Source organism: Mesoplodon bidens (assembly GCF_964165515.1).
Source record: "Mesoplodon bidens genome assembly, chromosome: 17".
NCBI lineage: Eukaryota > Metazoa > Chordata > Mammalia > Artiodactyla > Ziphiidae > Mesoplodon > Mesoplodon bidens.
In genome coordinates this window covers 14,229,205-14,245,060 of record NC_138174.1, presented here as the reverse complement: position 1 = coordinate 14,245,060, position 15,856 = coordinate 14,229,205, and the positions used below count along the sequence as shown (strand labels likewise).

The 15,856-nt window shown below is 43.1% G+C and overlaps 1 protein-coding gene across 1 annotated transcript in view; it reads left to right on the top strand.

The window, feature by feature from the left end:
* The window catches only part of LHFPL6 (LHFPL tetraspan subfamily member 6), a 207,975-nt gene that overhangs the window by 72,040 nt on the left and 120,079 nt on the right, over positions 1 to 15,856 (top strand). The window lies entirely within an intron of this gene.

The window sequence follows — 15,856 nt, the reverse complement described above, 5'->3', positions numbered from 1 at the left end:
CATATGTAGTCTTTTTGTTTTTTTTAATTTATTTTTGGCTGCATTGGGTCTTTGTTGCTGCGCACAGGCTTTCTCTAGTTGTGGCGAGTGGGGGCTACTCTTCGTTGTGGTGCGCAGGCTTCTCATCATGGTGGCTTCTCTTGTTGTGGAGCATGGGCTCTAGGTGTGCGGGCTTCAGTAGTTGTGTCACATGGGCTCAGTAGTTGTGGCGCACGGGCTTAGTTGCTCTGCAGCACGTGGGATCTTCCCGGACCAGGGCTCGAACCCGTGTCCCCTGTATTGGCAGGCGGATTCTTAATCACTGCTCCACCCAGGGAAGTCCCTTAATTATGTCAGTGCTTTTCAAACTGTTGGGTGACCAAGTAATGAGTTGCAGCTAACAGTTTAGTGAAATAAATTAGAAGAGAATTGGATGGACCTTATTGGAGTACATTGACATAGTAAGGTTAAGTGTTGTGTGAAATCTTGTTTCAATTATATTGATTAATTTAACATATATTTATTAAGCACCTACTACATATCAGGCACTGTTCTGGGTGCTTGGGATACATCAGTAGACAAATATCCCTGATATTGTGGAGCTCACTCTGTAGCAGGAGAAGATAACAAATAAACAATAAGCATAATGTGTAAATTACACAGTATCTTATTGTATGGTGTGTTAGAACGTATATATATGCTTTAGTGTATGTATGTAGGGTAAGTATATACAATAGAAAATGGCGAAAAGAAAATAGTGGCAGTTAGTACAGGGGATTAGGAGTTACAGGAGTTGAGAATGGTTGAATTTTAAATGGGATGATCAGGGCAGACCTTATGTAGCTGGTGTTTGAGTGGAGACTTACAGGAGGTAAGAGACTTGGCCAAGGGGATCTCTGGAGGAAGGATGTTCCAGGCAGAGGGAACAGCAAGTACAAAGGCACAGGGTAGGAACTGGAGTGTTTCTGGGATGGCAAGGGGCTGTGTGTTTGCAAAGGAATGAGGGAAAGAGCGAGGGTGTCCCAGAGGTAAGAGTGGGCCAGGTCATGGAGTCCTTGCAGGCCATGGTAAGGATCCTGTCTGTGATGCTGAGAGCAGTTGGGGACCAATCAGCATCCTGGGCAGGGGACTGACATGTATGTGGATAGTGATAGAAATGAGTTTATTACTCTGGGTCTCTGAGAAAAAGACTAGAGGAGACTGACATGTCATGAAATCTGTAAGACTCCCACGAAATGGAGTTTCTGTTTTCAATATGTTGGGGGTAATTAGATGCCCCCCACTTTTTTTTTTTTTTTGCAGTACACTGGCCCCTCACTGCCGCGGCCTCTCCCGTTGCGGAGCACAGGCTCTGGACGTGCAGGCTCAGCGGCCATGGCCCACGGACCCAGCCGCTCTGCAGCATATGGGATCCTCCCGGACCGGGGCACGAACCTGTGTCCCCCGCAACAGCAGGCGGACGCCCAACCACTGCGCCACCAGGGAAGCCCTAGATGCTCTCTTATGTTTTGCAATTGGTTTACCCAACCTGAGGGAAAATAAGACTCACTTGGAGCTTTTTAAAGATCCTGTTTCCCAGCGTCACTCCAGATGTCCTGGCTTAAAAGGTGTATTTTTAATAAGCAGCTCAGGGGATTCTTTTATGATCAGGAGTGTTTGCAAATCACTGACTTTTTTAAAGATCTGAGTTTAGTTCCTGCGACTTCCTAGCAATGAGGCACTGGCCAAGTCATGGAACCTGGAACACCAGTGCCTACCTTGCGGGGTGGGTTTGAGGTGTTCACAGGTCACCTGCAACACGCAGGAAACACTCAGGAAACAGGAACTATAGGTGTCCTGCTGGTGTTCTCAAGTGCAGCACTTCAGGATGGGAATAGCTGGTAAATTCACAAAGGAGTGTTTTATAAGAAAACAAATTCTGCCTGTGAACAATTAGTCATACTGCAGGCCTACAGGACTGTTCCCTAACTGTCCTCAGAGAGTCACGTGGGCTGGTGAATTCTGTAAGCCCAGGTCCCCTTTGATCTGGCTAATTATAGTGAAGCATGAAAAAAATGTTAATTGCCTGACTCCTAGCTCCTGTTTTCCTTAGCATCCTGCTTCTCTGCCCTGGCTCTCTCTGGGCCAGCGCCTTGTCAAGCTTTTGAACATGTGGTGGATGCCTCTTCGGAAACTCCATGACCACGTGAAGAGCAAGGTTCCGGCCTGCACTCTTCATGGGGTAAATGAAAGAGAGCAGGAAGCAATGGATCTTGTTTTCCTCTTGCTTTTGTGAAATGTCACAAATAACCATCCTCCATGATGGTTGTACAGTTGAGAATTCCATAGATAGAGCCTATGGGAAGCCTCAGTATATTTTGTAGGAAAATAATTGTCAGGGGGAAAGGAATGGGGGCTATTTTAGTCCCAGTGTCTTACTTGTTCTAATGCACAGACATTCTAAAAATTGAGTTTTAATTGGATTAGGCCGAAGGAAAAAACACATTCTGTCATAGAAGGAAAAATTTCTGGGCTGATCAAAGAAAGATAATTTCAAACATTGTCATAAACAAAAATAATAGAATGAGATATGAGAAAGGATGATATTAGAGTCTGGCATTATAATGAAAGGTATATTCACATAAGAGTTATGGTGGCTGAATTAAAAGAATCCTGGACAGGGAATCAGAAGACCACTGACTTCCTATTGCTGACAGCAATAACACCACCACCAGGAATAATAGTCAGCATTTACTGTGCACTTACTATGTGCCGAGTATTGTGAGAAGCACTCCACTTTTAACCCTTTCTGTGAGGTAAGCACACTTGTTGTTGCCTCTTGCTACACGTTAGGAAATGGAAACTTAGGGAGGGTGAGGAATTTGCCCAATCAGGGTCACCCAGCAACATGGTAGGTCTGGATGGTACCCTATTGTGTGTGACTACAGGTCATACTCAGAGCCTTGAGCTCTCCTGCCTCGGATCATAGAGGCAGAGATGGAGTTCTAGACCTAGAATTCAAAGACCATGCTCGTCTCAACACATAGGGTGGAGGGCCGTGCTTCTCAAACTGTGGTGCTTAAACCAGAGCCTCACTTGGGAACTTGTTAGAAGTGCACATTCCTCATGCCCTTACCCCAGACCCACTGAAAAGCAAACTCTGGGGCCCTAGCAGTCTGAGCTTTCCTGAGCTTTCCAGGTGATGCTGGTGATCACTGAAGTTTCAGGACCACTGGTCTTGGGGATACCATCCAACCTTCTAGTCCAAGTTGAATTTAAAAGTGCATCTTTCATATTACAGTAAATATTGAGCTTGGTTTTAGTTATCATATTTAATTGGTTTTGAAATTTCAGATGATATTAAAAGAGGAATAGAATTTTTAGTTATCAAAAGGGGCAACATAAAGTTTAAAAGATTTGAGGATATTAAATTGAATAAGAGAATAATAAATTTATAATTTAATTGAGGTAACCACATCTCCATTAATCTGTCATCACATGCATACTGATGGAGTACAGGAAATGAATAAGTGCTGACAAGAGGTGGAATGAGCAATTCAGATGCGTTTGCATTGAAAGAGGCAAAGGACTTTTACTTGGAAAGGAAGATGATAAAGGAAAGCACTGAGCCAGGACCTGGAGGGTCAAGGCAGAGAGAAGGTGGCACATCTGGTAGTAAAAGTACCAAATTGCAAAGAGAGGAGTTTGGAAAGGAAGGATGGACCGGTTTGGATTTCCCAGGAAACTCTGCAAGAATCCTCAGCAAAACAGCACATTGGAAGAGTTCTCCAGTGACTGAATCAGAAAAGGAGAATTTATTGGCCATGTCACTGAAGTTCAAAGATAGCCTGGCTCCGGGCCTGCTGGATCCCTTTCTTGCCCTCTCTGAGTCAGCTCCTTTCTCAGGGAGATGCCCATCTCTTGGTGATCAGCAGGTAGCCAGAAGCTCCGTGCTGCTTCAGATCCTCAGAAACCCAGGCAATGTCCTCGAATTGGGCTCCGATAGGCTAGACCACATCCAGGTCCTTCCTGGAAGAGGGGAAGGTAGAGCTATTGACACCCGGACCCCGTGGACTGAGTGGTAGCGGGTGGTTCCACTGAACAGGTATATTGGAAAGGTGTGCCTAGGTCCTGGGCTTCAGGGTCATCCTCTGTAGGGATATTTGAAGGAGAAGGAAGAGGGGATTGAAGAAGAAAGATCAGCAGGGAGGCTGCTGCCGTGACCCACGTACAGACCGTTGGGAGTTGTTTCTTCAAAACCAGAGAACCAACTTTGACCATGACTATAAAGAAGTAATCACCATGGCTTTCAACAGCACAATGAAAGAAAAATGCCTCATTGTCATGCCACGGGTACAGGAAAGAGATCAGTTGATGCTTTTCCTAGTCACAGTGAAGTTCAGACATTTAGAGAAGCAGCAAACCTCACAATCTCACCGTGGGAGGTTTTCGTAGCTGCTGGTGGGGACCCAAGAGCCACTGTCCATGGCGGCCAGAGATGTGACTGGACATTTGTTCCCTACATCCTTTATCCTTGACTTCTTAGCACAGAGAGCTGGCGGTGCTTACATGCCTTTTTTTTTTTTTTTCTCGGTACACGGGCCTCTCACTGTTGTGGCCTCTCCCGTTGCGGAGCACAGGCTCCCGACGCGCAGGCTCAGCGGCCATGGCTCACGGGCCCAGCCGCTCCGCGGCATGTGGGATCTTCCCGAACCGGGGCACGAGCCCGCGTCCCCTGAATCGGCAGGCGGACTCTCAACCACTGCGCCACCAGGGAAGCCCTCATGTGCCTTTTTGTTTCCTTTGTCAAACTAGATACTTGGGGGCTTGCGTGCCCCCTCCCAGTGTAGCTGTAAACCATAAGCGTTGAGCGCCAGGCTGTGTTTAGGACTTCTTGACCACAACTGCACACTCAGAACTCAGAGCTTTAGTCTCTGCTGACTTTCTCTCCTTGATTTAAACCTTTGAAATCAAGAAATCACAGGAGGAAAAGTGCCTAATATGAGTTTCTAGAATTAAAAAGTATCCTGATATCTCCTGTACTATATGTAGATGGAACATGTGCAAAACTTGGGAAGCACTTTAACAAAGGGAACATGATTAACTCCTGTTGGCCAGGCTTAGCCCAAACCCCCGCCCGAGTGGGCACTTGATCGATGCTCTTTACCTTAATGGGGCAATTGACTAGAAAACAAAGTTTTCAGTTAATTCTTTATATATATATATATTTTTAAACATTTTTAAAATTGAAGTATAGTTAATTTACAATGTTGTGTTAGCTTCCGGTGTACAGCAAAGTGATTCAGCTATATATATACATATATATATATATATGTATATATATGTATATATATACATATATATATATATATATGTATATATATTCTTTTTTGGATTCTTTTCCATTATAGGTTATTATAAAACATTGACTATAGTTCCCTGTGCTATACAGTAGGTCCTTGTTGGTTATCTATTTTATATATAGTAGTGTGTATCTGTTAATCCCAAACTGCTAATTTATCCCTCCCTCCCCTTCCCCTTGGGTAATCATAAGTTTGTTTTCTGCATCTGTGAGTCTATTTCTGTTTTGCAAGTAAGTTCATTTATCACATTTTTTTAAGATTCCACATATAAGTGATATCATTGATATTTGTCTTTCTCGGTCTGACTTACTTCACTTAGTATGATCATCTCTAGGTCCATCCATGTTGCTGCAAATAGCATTATTTCATTTTTTTTCTGTCTGAGTAGTATTCCGTTGTGTATATATACCACATCTTTATCCATTCATCTCAGATCTTAGAGGCAAAGATGGAGTTCGATGGACACTGAGTTAATTCTTGATTAGACGTTGGATAACTCCTCTCTTGGAAAAGTTACTTGCCCTCCAGGTCTTCAGTAGGAACCAGATCACTTACCTTTTGTGGAATGGTTTGGGCAGAATCCCCCAAAACAGAGTAAAACACTTGGAAAATAAAGTGATGCTAAAATGTTAAATACATCATGGTGTAATCAAGTTTTAGAGAGAAATGGAAATGTCCAGTGTTTTTTAGTCTTAAGCTGGTAGGGATTCTCGGCGGGGGTGATTTATCTTGGTTCACTGCAGAGGCTTGAATTGTAGCTAAGAAGAGTGACGCTTTCTAAGTGTGTCCTAGCACTAAAATCAGACTGCGTCTTCATTAGAGTATTAATTGTGGCAGAAGTGCGAATTAAACTTGGCAGCATGACAGGGAAGCTGACATCAGAGTTATTAATTTGAAAAGACTGCCACTCAAAGCAAATCAGTTAAGGCCATTACCGTCATTGCTGGCACGCTTAACACTATAAAGAGAGTGGAGAAGAGAAACCCTAAGTTAAATAGCTGTGTACGTCTCCCCTCATCTTTGGGGTTGCTGTCATGATACCAGAAGACTAAATACGGAATCAAAGCAGGAAGGCTTATCACTGATTGACTCCTATACAAATAGTAAAACTTCATTATTTCTGAACTGATTTTTCCCACAACTGTAAAAAGTAAGAAGACAGCTTCTTGCTGCACAAGAGGAGTAAGTTATGCTGGTAACATTGAACCAAGTGCTTTGAAAAATGCACACTTTGCTCTTCTAAGGGGTTTGTTCCTCATGCCTCTGTAGCATGAGAGCATCTTGAGGGATGACATGAAATTCCTACTGGGCGTTTGGTAGAGTCCCTGTAAGTAGAGTTCACTTCTCACTTCTCTCCCTCCATCGTGGTGACGTTAATGACATACAGCCAACGAATCAAGAATAAAATCAGCTCTTTGAGACCTCTGTCATCCTGACCTGTCCCTCCCATAGTGTTTGCAGTCAGTGCCAGTAACTAAACCCCGTGGTTTCAGGATCTCCTGATCGCCGGCTTCGTTTTTGCTTGGCAGCCATGAAACCTGACGTCGTGCCCTGCTCTACCTCTGGTGGAGACTGCAGTTAAGTGGGTGTTTGGCTGAAAGCCCGTTAGTAGCTTTGGAAGGTAGTTTATTTGCACAAGATGATGAGTGGAATGATCTATCACTAAATCCAGATTCCCGACTGAAGTTTAATTGCCCAATTTTCTCTTTCTGGCTCCACAGTTTCCAGCCAGGAGTAGTTAGATTTGGGATGAGTTTCTGCATTTTGGATTGAGGTGGGTTAGGATTTCAGGTAGTAGAGAGGTTTCACGCGACCACCTGCAGCCTGCCCAGCAGTGAGGCTGCCGGTGCTCTGGTCCTGTCTTCTGTGGACCGCACTGTACCCAGGGTTTCCTAGAAAGTAATGACCATGCCTCACGTCCAGTCAGCCACTGGAAATGCCTATGGCACGAGCGACCTCTGGATCTCTGAAGGGGCCAGCAGGGCAAATGTTTTCTAAAATGGGATGTCATTAGCCTTTTCTCTAATAACAGATTGCTTGCCTTCCTGTGGAGACTGTATTCAGCCTAGCCGCACATGGCGCTTCACACTCTTTTCTGTAGCTCTCTGCTGCTGAGTTACCAGTCTGTTGTGTGCAGAAGGGATGTCTTTCTTTGGCATTCAGACGCTTGGTCCTTCTCTGCATTTGGGAGGTATAAATGCCACTGCATGCGTGCGTTTTTGAAGTGCTGGGTTTTGAAAGAGTCTACTTTAGGGTCTGTTATGTCCCATTTCGGAACACTGGACTCATCGAGGTATCAAGGGATTGAGTTGGCTGAGCTCTCCGTCTTTTTCTTCCTCCCCCCTCATCTCCTCTTTCCATAGAGTTACTCTTCTTTCTTTTTTTTTTATAAATTTATTCGTTTGTTTTTATTTTTGGCTGCGTTGGGTCTTCGTTGCTGCGCGCGGGCTTTCTCTAGTTGCGGCGAGCGGGGCTACTGTTCATTGCGGTGCGCGGGCTTCTCATTGTGGTGGCTTCTCTTGCTGTGGAGCACGGGCTCTAGGCACACAGGCTTCAGTAGTTGTGGCTCACGGGCTCTAGAGCAGAGGCTCAGTAGTTGTGGCGCACGGACTTAGTTGCTCCACAGCATGTGGGATCTTGCCGGACCACGGCTCGAACCCGTGTCCCCTGCATGGGCAAGTGGATTCTTAATCACTGCACCACCAGGGAAGCCCTATAGAGTTACTCTTAATTGAATCCCTACCTCGTGCCAGACTATGTGTATCCATTATCTCATTTTACCTGTACACTTGCTCTGAGAGGTTGTTTCCGTTGGCTCTGGATGAAGAAACTGAAGCTCAGAAACGTAAAATGACTCCCAAAGTTACCTGGTTGGTAAGCAGTTGAGCCAGAATTTCAACTCCAGGTCACCTGGGTTCCTGAAGCCTGAACTCTTTCCACAGCTCTTCTGGTCCCGACCTTGGCTGGGCAATAGCGTAACCTGGAGAGTTAGTTACACAACCAATCCTTGAGTTACATCCCAAGCTCTTGAGTTACATCCCAGCCCAAGCTCCGTGCGTGGCCCTTAGTAGGCACATAATCAACACTAACTGGATGCCCAGCAGGTTTTGGCAGTCAGTAAGCAATCTGTAATGTTTGACTCATGGACTGACTTATAAACAAATCCCAATATGGCTGTTGAAAGGACATGTGTCCTTTCTCAATATTGTACCACAACTCTTGTCTCTTCACTCTTAGCCTCTAAAATGGGCATCATTTCTTTTTATGCCTGTCACTGCAATGTTATGATCACTCAATGAATGCTTTGAGAACTGTAATTACAATCCAAATGAAAGGTATGCTTATCATAAAACAAATGATAAGAAAAATTCCATACATGAGTGATCAGATTCACTGAATCCTATTAAATGAAATCACAGGTCAGAGTACAAGTGGTTGTAAACTGGGAATATAAACTTAGCATAGGTCCTGGGAGCCCCACCACCTGAAATCTGAATAGATCCACTGACTTGAGATGTATTTTCATGTTAATAAAATGCGTCCCAAGGCCCTGAGGCATGTACAATGGATGGACTTGGAGACTGGACCTTCCCCCTGTTTGATCCACAGTGTCCCTTTCTGAACACCTGTTTTTCTTTTAAGCCTGAAAGGTGACTGAGCTCAGCTGTTTTCCATCGCTCGCTTCCACCGACAGATATGAGTGTGCAGAACACGAACAATTTGGGATAGGAGAACAGGGTGCATGCGGTCATTTCGTGTTCTAACTAAATGCCTCAGGATGACATGTGGAATGGAGTGACATGAAGGTACAGACAGTGCACAGTTACATAGTCACTTTCTTATTTCCAGATCATGTGATCAGTGATACAAACAATTGGTTAATAAAAATGGAAAATTCTGGGCTTCCCTGGTGGTGCAGTGGTTGAGAGTCCGCCTGCCGATGCAGGGGACACAGGTTCGTGCCCTGGTCCGGGAAGATCCCACATGCCATGGAGCGGCTGGGCCCGTGAGCCATGGCCGCTGAGCCTGCACGTCCGGAGCCTGTGCTCCGCAACGGGAGAGGCCACAACAGTGAGAGGCCCGCGTACCGCAAAAAAAAAAAAAAAAAAAAAGGAAAATTCTGAGCTAATTCATTAGAAAAAGGACATGTATAATCTCAGTCAGAGAAACAGTTTGTCTTTTGGCATGGGACACTTCTATTCTCCTGTGAGGACTACAATCCAATAAGTTTGGCAAATTTTATTCCAATTAAATTTTAAATGACTATATAACCCACTTCAAACTGAGTACTCCAGAGAATCCATAGTTTAGTGATCTCTAGCTATGGAAAGGGGTTTTGTTGAATTATTTTTCTTTCGGTGTAATGCTATTGGGATAACTGTTCACATTAGCTAGAAATGCTCTACAATATAAATAACTATACAAACTTCATGCTGATTATGTAAATGATATTCGGAGCAGAGGTTAAAAGCACAGTGAAGCCATGCTTTGAAGAAGAGAAGAGGACGTGGAGTCAGGCTCTGGAGCCAGACTGACGGGGGTGAACTCCCACCTTTGAGGCTTCTTAAAGTAAAGGGATCTCAGGCAGTTTACTTATTCTCTTTGCCTTTCAATTTTCCCATATATAGAATGGGGGATATTAACAAGTTCTTTTTTTTTTTTTTACATCTTTATTGGAGTATAATTGCTTTACAATGGTGTGTTAGTTTCTGCTTTATAACAAAGTGAATCAGTTATACATATACATATGTTCCTACATCTCTTCCCTCTTGCGTCTCCCTCCCTCCCACTCTCCCTATCCCACCCCTCTAGATGGTCACAAAGCACCGAGCTGATCTCCCTGTGCTATGCGGCTGCTTCCCACTAGCTAGCTACCTTACGTTTGGTAGTGTATACATGTCCATGCCTCTCTCTCGCTTTGTCACAGCTTACCCTTAATTAACATTTCCTCATCTGCCAAAGGGGAAATGAATGTTGAAAAATAATGTGAACTGCTTAGCGTAGGGCCTTGCTACAGACAGCACTAAAAGACAGCTCGTACTGGTAATAGTCCTGCAAGCGGTAACAACATTTGGGGCCAGCGCACTTTAGCTGTACTTACTGCCTTTTCACATGGGTGGTTGGTTCAGCACTGTGGTCTACAAACAAACGCCAGCCGCCTGGTGTATCTGTCCTGTATATGGGGCACCGTTGGCTGAACCCCCTACAGGAGACCTGAGGCTCTCTGACACAGTAACGTAATGATTTTTCTTCCTAATGAGAAGTGGATGAAGTTAACATTCAGTAACTGTTGTCTGAGGTTTTAAGTAAGCTCACCACATCCTTGTGCCCCTCTCTGAAGAGGACTGAGAACGGGCACTGTGTTCAAACTCCCTGTTAAGTCTCTGCTTGCTTAGAAATTATGCTCGCTTGCTTTTCTATATAGGAGTACTCGCAGCTTCCTAAAAACGTCACCATGGGCCATGATGTCTTCCTTGAGGACGTTAGTGAGGGCATCAGAGCACCCTGTGGTCTTAACTACTATGCTCTGTGGACTCCTGAAGAGAAAATTGTGTCTATTATAGAACTTTTACTATGTGGAAACATTGGGGGTGGAAGCAAATAAAATTGCTTTCTAGTCTCTCAGCCAAGGACAATCATTGCTAATACGGGCATACCTCATTTCACTGTGCTTTGCTTTATTGCCCTTCACAGATACTGATTGGTTTTTTGTTTGTTTGTTTTTTGTTTTTTTACAAACTGAAGGTTTGTAGCAACCCTGTGTCAAGCAAGTCTGTTCTTGCCATTTTTCCAACGTTTGTCACTTCATGTCTCCACATCACATTTTGGTAATTCTCATAATATTTCAAACATTTCCATCTTTATTATATTTGTTACAGTGATCAGTGATCAGTGATCTTCACTGTTACAACCACAGCTCACTGCAGGCTCAGATGATGGTTAGCAATTTTTAGCAATAAAGTGTTTTTTAATTAAGGTATGGACATTGTTTTTTAGACCTACTGCTACTGCACACTTAATAGACTACAGTATAGTGTAAACTTAACTTTTATGTGCACTAGGAAATCAAAAAACTCATAGGACTCTCTTTATTGTGATATTTGCTTTATCGTGGTGGTCTGGAACTGAACCCACAGTATCTCCAAGGTTTGCCTATATTTTGCTATATGTTTCCCAGGCTTTTATCCCCCTCTTTATGTATAGGTTTTGGTTTAAAAACTGGTAATTATATTATCTATGTAATTTGATACTATATGGGGTTTTTTGTTTACTTTTGTAAGTATTTTCTGTCTTCAAATCTTTCATAAACAACTTTCATAAGTTTTATAATATTCATTGTAACATAATTTACTAACTTTTGTTAGTTGATATTGAAGTCTTTTAGCAGTCTTACACTATTATAAATAACACTTTGATGCCCATTGAAGTTCTTTTCCTTAAGATATTTTCCTAGAAGTGGAGTTACCAGTCAAGTTTATAGATATTTTAAGTCACAATATAAATTTCCAAATGGCATTCTAGAAGATTGGAAACAATGTATGTGACCAGCAGTAAAGGTATGGTTACATAAATCATGGCATGTTAACATGATGGAATATTATGTAGCTATGAAAATTAGAAGAATGTTGACATAGCTCATGGTATAAAGATTTACTTCTTTTAGAGAAGAGGTTTATATATGTATATATACATATTTATATATATATTTTGTACAGAAAAAAAGACATAAAAGAAATACAATAATAAGACCGAGTCGCCCTAAAATCAAGTTCCCATGCCACGTTTATGATTAACTTCTCTATCCAAAACTTTATTCCCTTTCTTGTTCTGTACCTGTTCCCCCTCAAGACTGAACAGTGTCAAATAGAAGGAGGGATTGTAACTGAGCAGGACCCAGTGGTGCTTCCTCGGGATAGACTGCCCCATGTCCTCCACCTGCCTCCTGTTTGTAGAAAAACTAACCTTCTAGGCCTTCCAGGAGTTCCGAAGAACAAATTTAATCAGAGAAGTGAGAAAATGCAGAAACCATGGAAAACAGTCAAGCAAGACAAAATAATAATAGTTTAGTTGTTAAACCAAGTCAAGAACCTTTAGTTCCTCCTCAAGGGCTACAGATAATATCCTAAGCCATATGCTTGAGTTATAATGAAGATATTGAAAGCGCCACCAGCTGGAAAAAATTAACTCTATGCTGACCACTAGTATTTAGACCCCAGGCTGGTTGGAACCAGAACGTTGATGATGTTGAATCCCAGTTACCTCACAACCAATCAATCAGAAGAATGTCTACAAGTTGATCATGCACCCCACAACCCTCTCCCTCACCCTGTCTTTAAAAACCTTTCCCTGAAAGCCTTTGGGGAGTTCAGGTCTTTTGAGCATTAGCTGCTCAGACTCTTCCTTGGTGCCCTGCAATAAATGCTGCACTTTCCTTCACCGCAATCCTGTGTCATTATATTAGCTTTGCTGAGAGTGGGTGAGCAGAACCAAGTTCGGTTTGATAACAATAATACCTCGGCAGTGAGTACCTCTGGTTATAGAATTGTAGATAATTTTATTTTCTCCTTTATTATTTAAATATATTCCAAAGTTTCTATAAGAAATATATATTGCTTTAAGAAGCAGAAAATAGGGCTTCCCTGATGGCGCAGTGGTTGAGAGTCCGCCTGCCGATGCAGGGGACACAGGTTCGTGCCCCGGTCCGGGAAGATCCCACATGCCGCGGAGCGGCTGTGCCCGTGAGCCATGGCCGCTGAGCCTGTGCGTCTGGAGCCTGTGCTCCGCAATGGGAGAGACCACAGCAGTGAGAGGCCCATGTACCGCAAAAAAAAAAAAAAAAAAGAAAAGAAAGAAAAAAGAAGCAGAAAATAGTTTTCTAAAAGTCTTAAACTAAATGCATGATGGTGTTAAGTTTCTACCATTCATATGAATCCTTTTGGCTTTTTTAAAGCTCTTGAGAAAAGTTAACACTAGCAATTTCACTAAGAAAATGAAACTTCAGTTCTCTGGACTGTTCTGTCCATATACTCTAGAATCTTGAATTTTGGAGCAATCAGGGAATGAAGCTATAGAGATAGCCCATAGTTGCCACCTTCACCCATTAAGACATTTGCCTAAACTCAGCTCTTTGAAAGGTGAGCTCTAAACTGCATACATACATACTCATTAACTCACTCATGTAGTCATTCAGAGTTGCTTATTGAGTACTTACAGTACTCAGGTCTGTACCAAGGACTAGGAGACAGAAAGATGAACAGAAAACTATTCTTGCTTTCTAAAAGGTCACAGCTTAATGTATTTTAACAGGCACTTGACTCAGATCAAAATTTGGGGGAAGTTAAAAAAAATTGGGGGGGAAGTTACAAAAAGCGTGTAAATTTCTACCTTCTGTTCCTTAAACATTTTTAGTATTATTTCTCTCTAGTTTTTTGACTTCTTACCTGTGCAGTGTTTATTACTTGAAAACTGTGCTGTCCAATACAGTAGTCGCAAGACACACAGAGCTATTTAAAATTAAATAAAATTAAAAATTCAATTCCTCTGTCACACTAGCCACATTTCAAATCCCGATTGGGCATGGGGGTGGCTGTGAATACCACATTGAACAAGGCAGATATAGACTGTTTCTGTCATCACGGAAAGTTGTATTGGATCACTGCACTCTAGGAAGAAGTGTATCACTCTTCTTTCCCACTGCCTCCACTCCACGTCCTCACCAAGTTCTTCTTAGATGATGATTGTGCAGCCCCCCATACACACACCAAGTGAACACCAGGGATTTCCTTCAAAATTGAGCCTGCCCATCCTCATCAGACAGATGATTCTTAAAGAACCACGGTGACCTGTGGCTCCCCAGTTTTAAAATGTTACTTGAATTATTTCTTGACTTCCCAATAAAATCCAGACTCTTTAGACAAGTGCCATATATAACCCATCCTCTACTTCCCTTTCAGGCCTTATATTTATGACTTCAGCTAGCTGCAGCCACTCCCCATCTCCCAAGCTGCCTCAGCTCTTTTTTGCCTCTGAGTTACCCTTCATGTTAACCCAGCTGTCAGAAATGTCACTTCCCCTCTTCGCCCAGACTAAGAATGACTTCAAATGCCATCTCTGCCCTAAATCTTTCTTTGATCTCTTCTTTGATCAGAAGTCCCCCCTTCCCCCTCCTTGCTTATGGCTCAAAATCTCTAACACCTCCATGGCATTACTGCATAGCAAACTGTATTGTAATTTTTGCTCATCACTTTTCCTCTTTTTTAAAAAATTTATTTATTTTATTTGTATATTTTTGGCTGCGTTCGGTCTTCGTTGCTGTGCACTGGCTTTCTCTAGTTGTGGTGAGCGCGGGCTACTGTTCGTTGCGGTGCGTGGGGGCTACTCTTCGTTGCGGCATGCGGGCTTCTCATTGCGGTGGCTTCTCTTGCTGCGGAGCATGGTCTCTAGAGCTCAGGCTTCAGGAGTTGTGGTGCGCGGGCTCTAGAGCTCAGGCTCGGTAGCTGTGGTGCACGGGCTTAGCTGCTCCGCGGCATGTGGGATCTTCCCGGACCAGGCCTTGAACCCGTGTCCCCTGAATTGGCAGGCGGATTCTTAACCACTGCACCACCAGGGAAGCCCCCCTCTTCTTCTTCTGTTTCTTTTTTTTTTAACATCTTTATTGGAGTATAATCGTTTTACAGTGTTGTGTTAGTTTCTGCTATATAACAAAGTGAATCAGCTATACATATACATATATCCCCATATCTCTTCCCTCTTGCGTCTCACTCCCACCCTCCCTATCCCACCCCTCTAGGTGGACACAAAGCACCGAGCTGATCTCCCTGTGCTATCCCCCTCTTCTTGACTGTAAAGTTTGAGTAGTTTCAATGTGCCATGGTTAAGACTCAGGATTTTTGTTGACTACATTTAGAGGCACACAGCAGTCACTATCTTTATTTTAATGACACTATTTGAGGGTATTAAATACCAGAATGGCCCTATTCTAGTGAAATTGGAGTTGATTGTCCATTTCAGAGAGCTAGTAATTTGCTCACACGCCTGTTGTAATTGGAAGTATGGGGACTGAACACGGAACTTTGTGGTAGGACCTCCAGGAAGATCAGGATTCATTAAATACAGAAGAGGATCACATGAACAATAGAAAACTTTCGAGAACCAAACACGGAGGAAGGAGTAAAGAAAAGCTGGATCTTTAGCGGCTGTCCTCTCCAGCTTTACTTTCCAAATTAAATGAATAATTAAGCTTCTTTGAGGCTTCGTGGTGTTATTGTTTTAATTGTTAGTGTCAGCGGTTCACATATCGTAGTTGCAATTTTGTGACAGATGCTGAGCTTTCCAGCTACTTATGTGGCCACAGATGTAGCTGTAATTCTAGCATTAGTGACTGCTTATTTACCGGAGTCATATCCTTTTCCTAAACACTTCAGCACATCAGTATTCATTGCATCCAGCATCATTCTTTTTCCAGAGTGGAGTTGGAGTTAACACAGAGACTGATACACCTGAGAAATACCCTGCCACTGGCAAAAACTAGAATA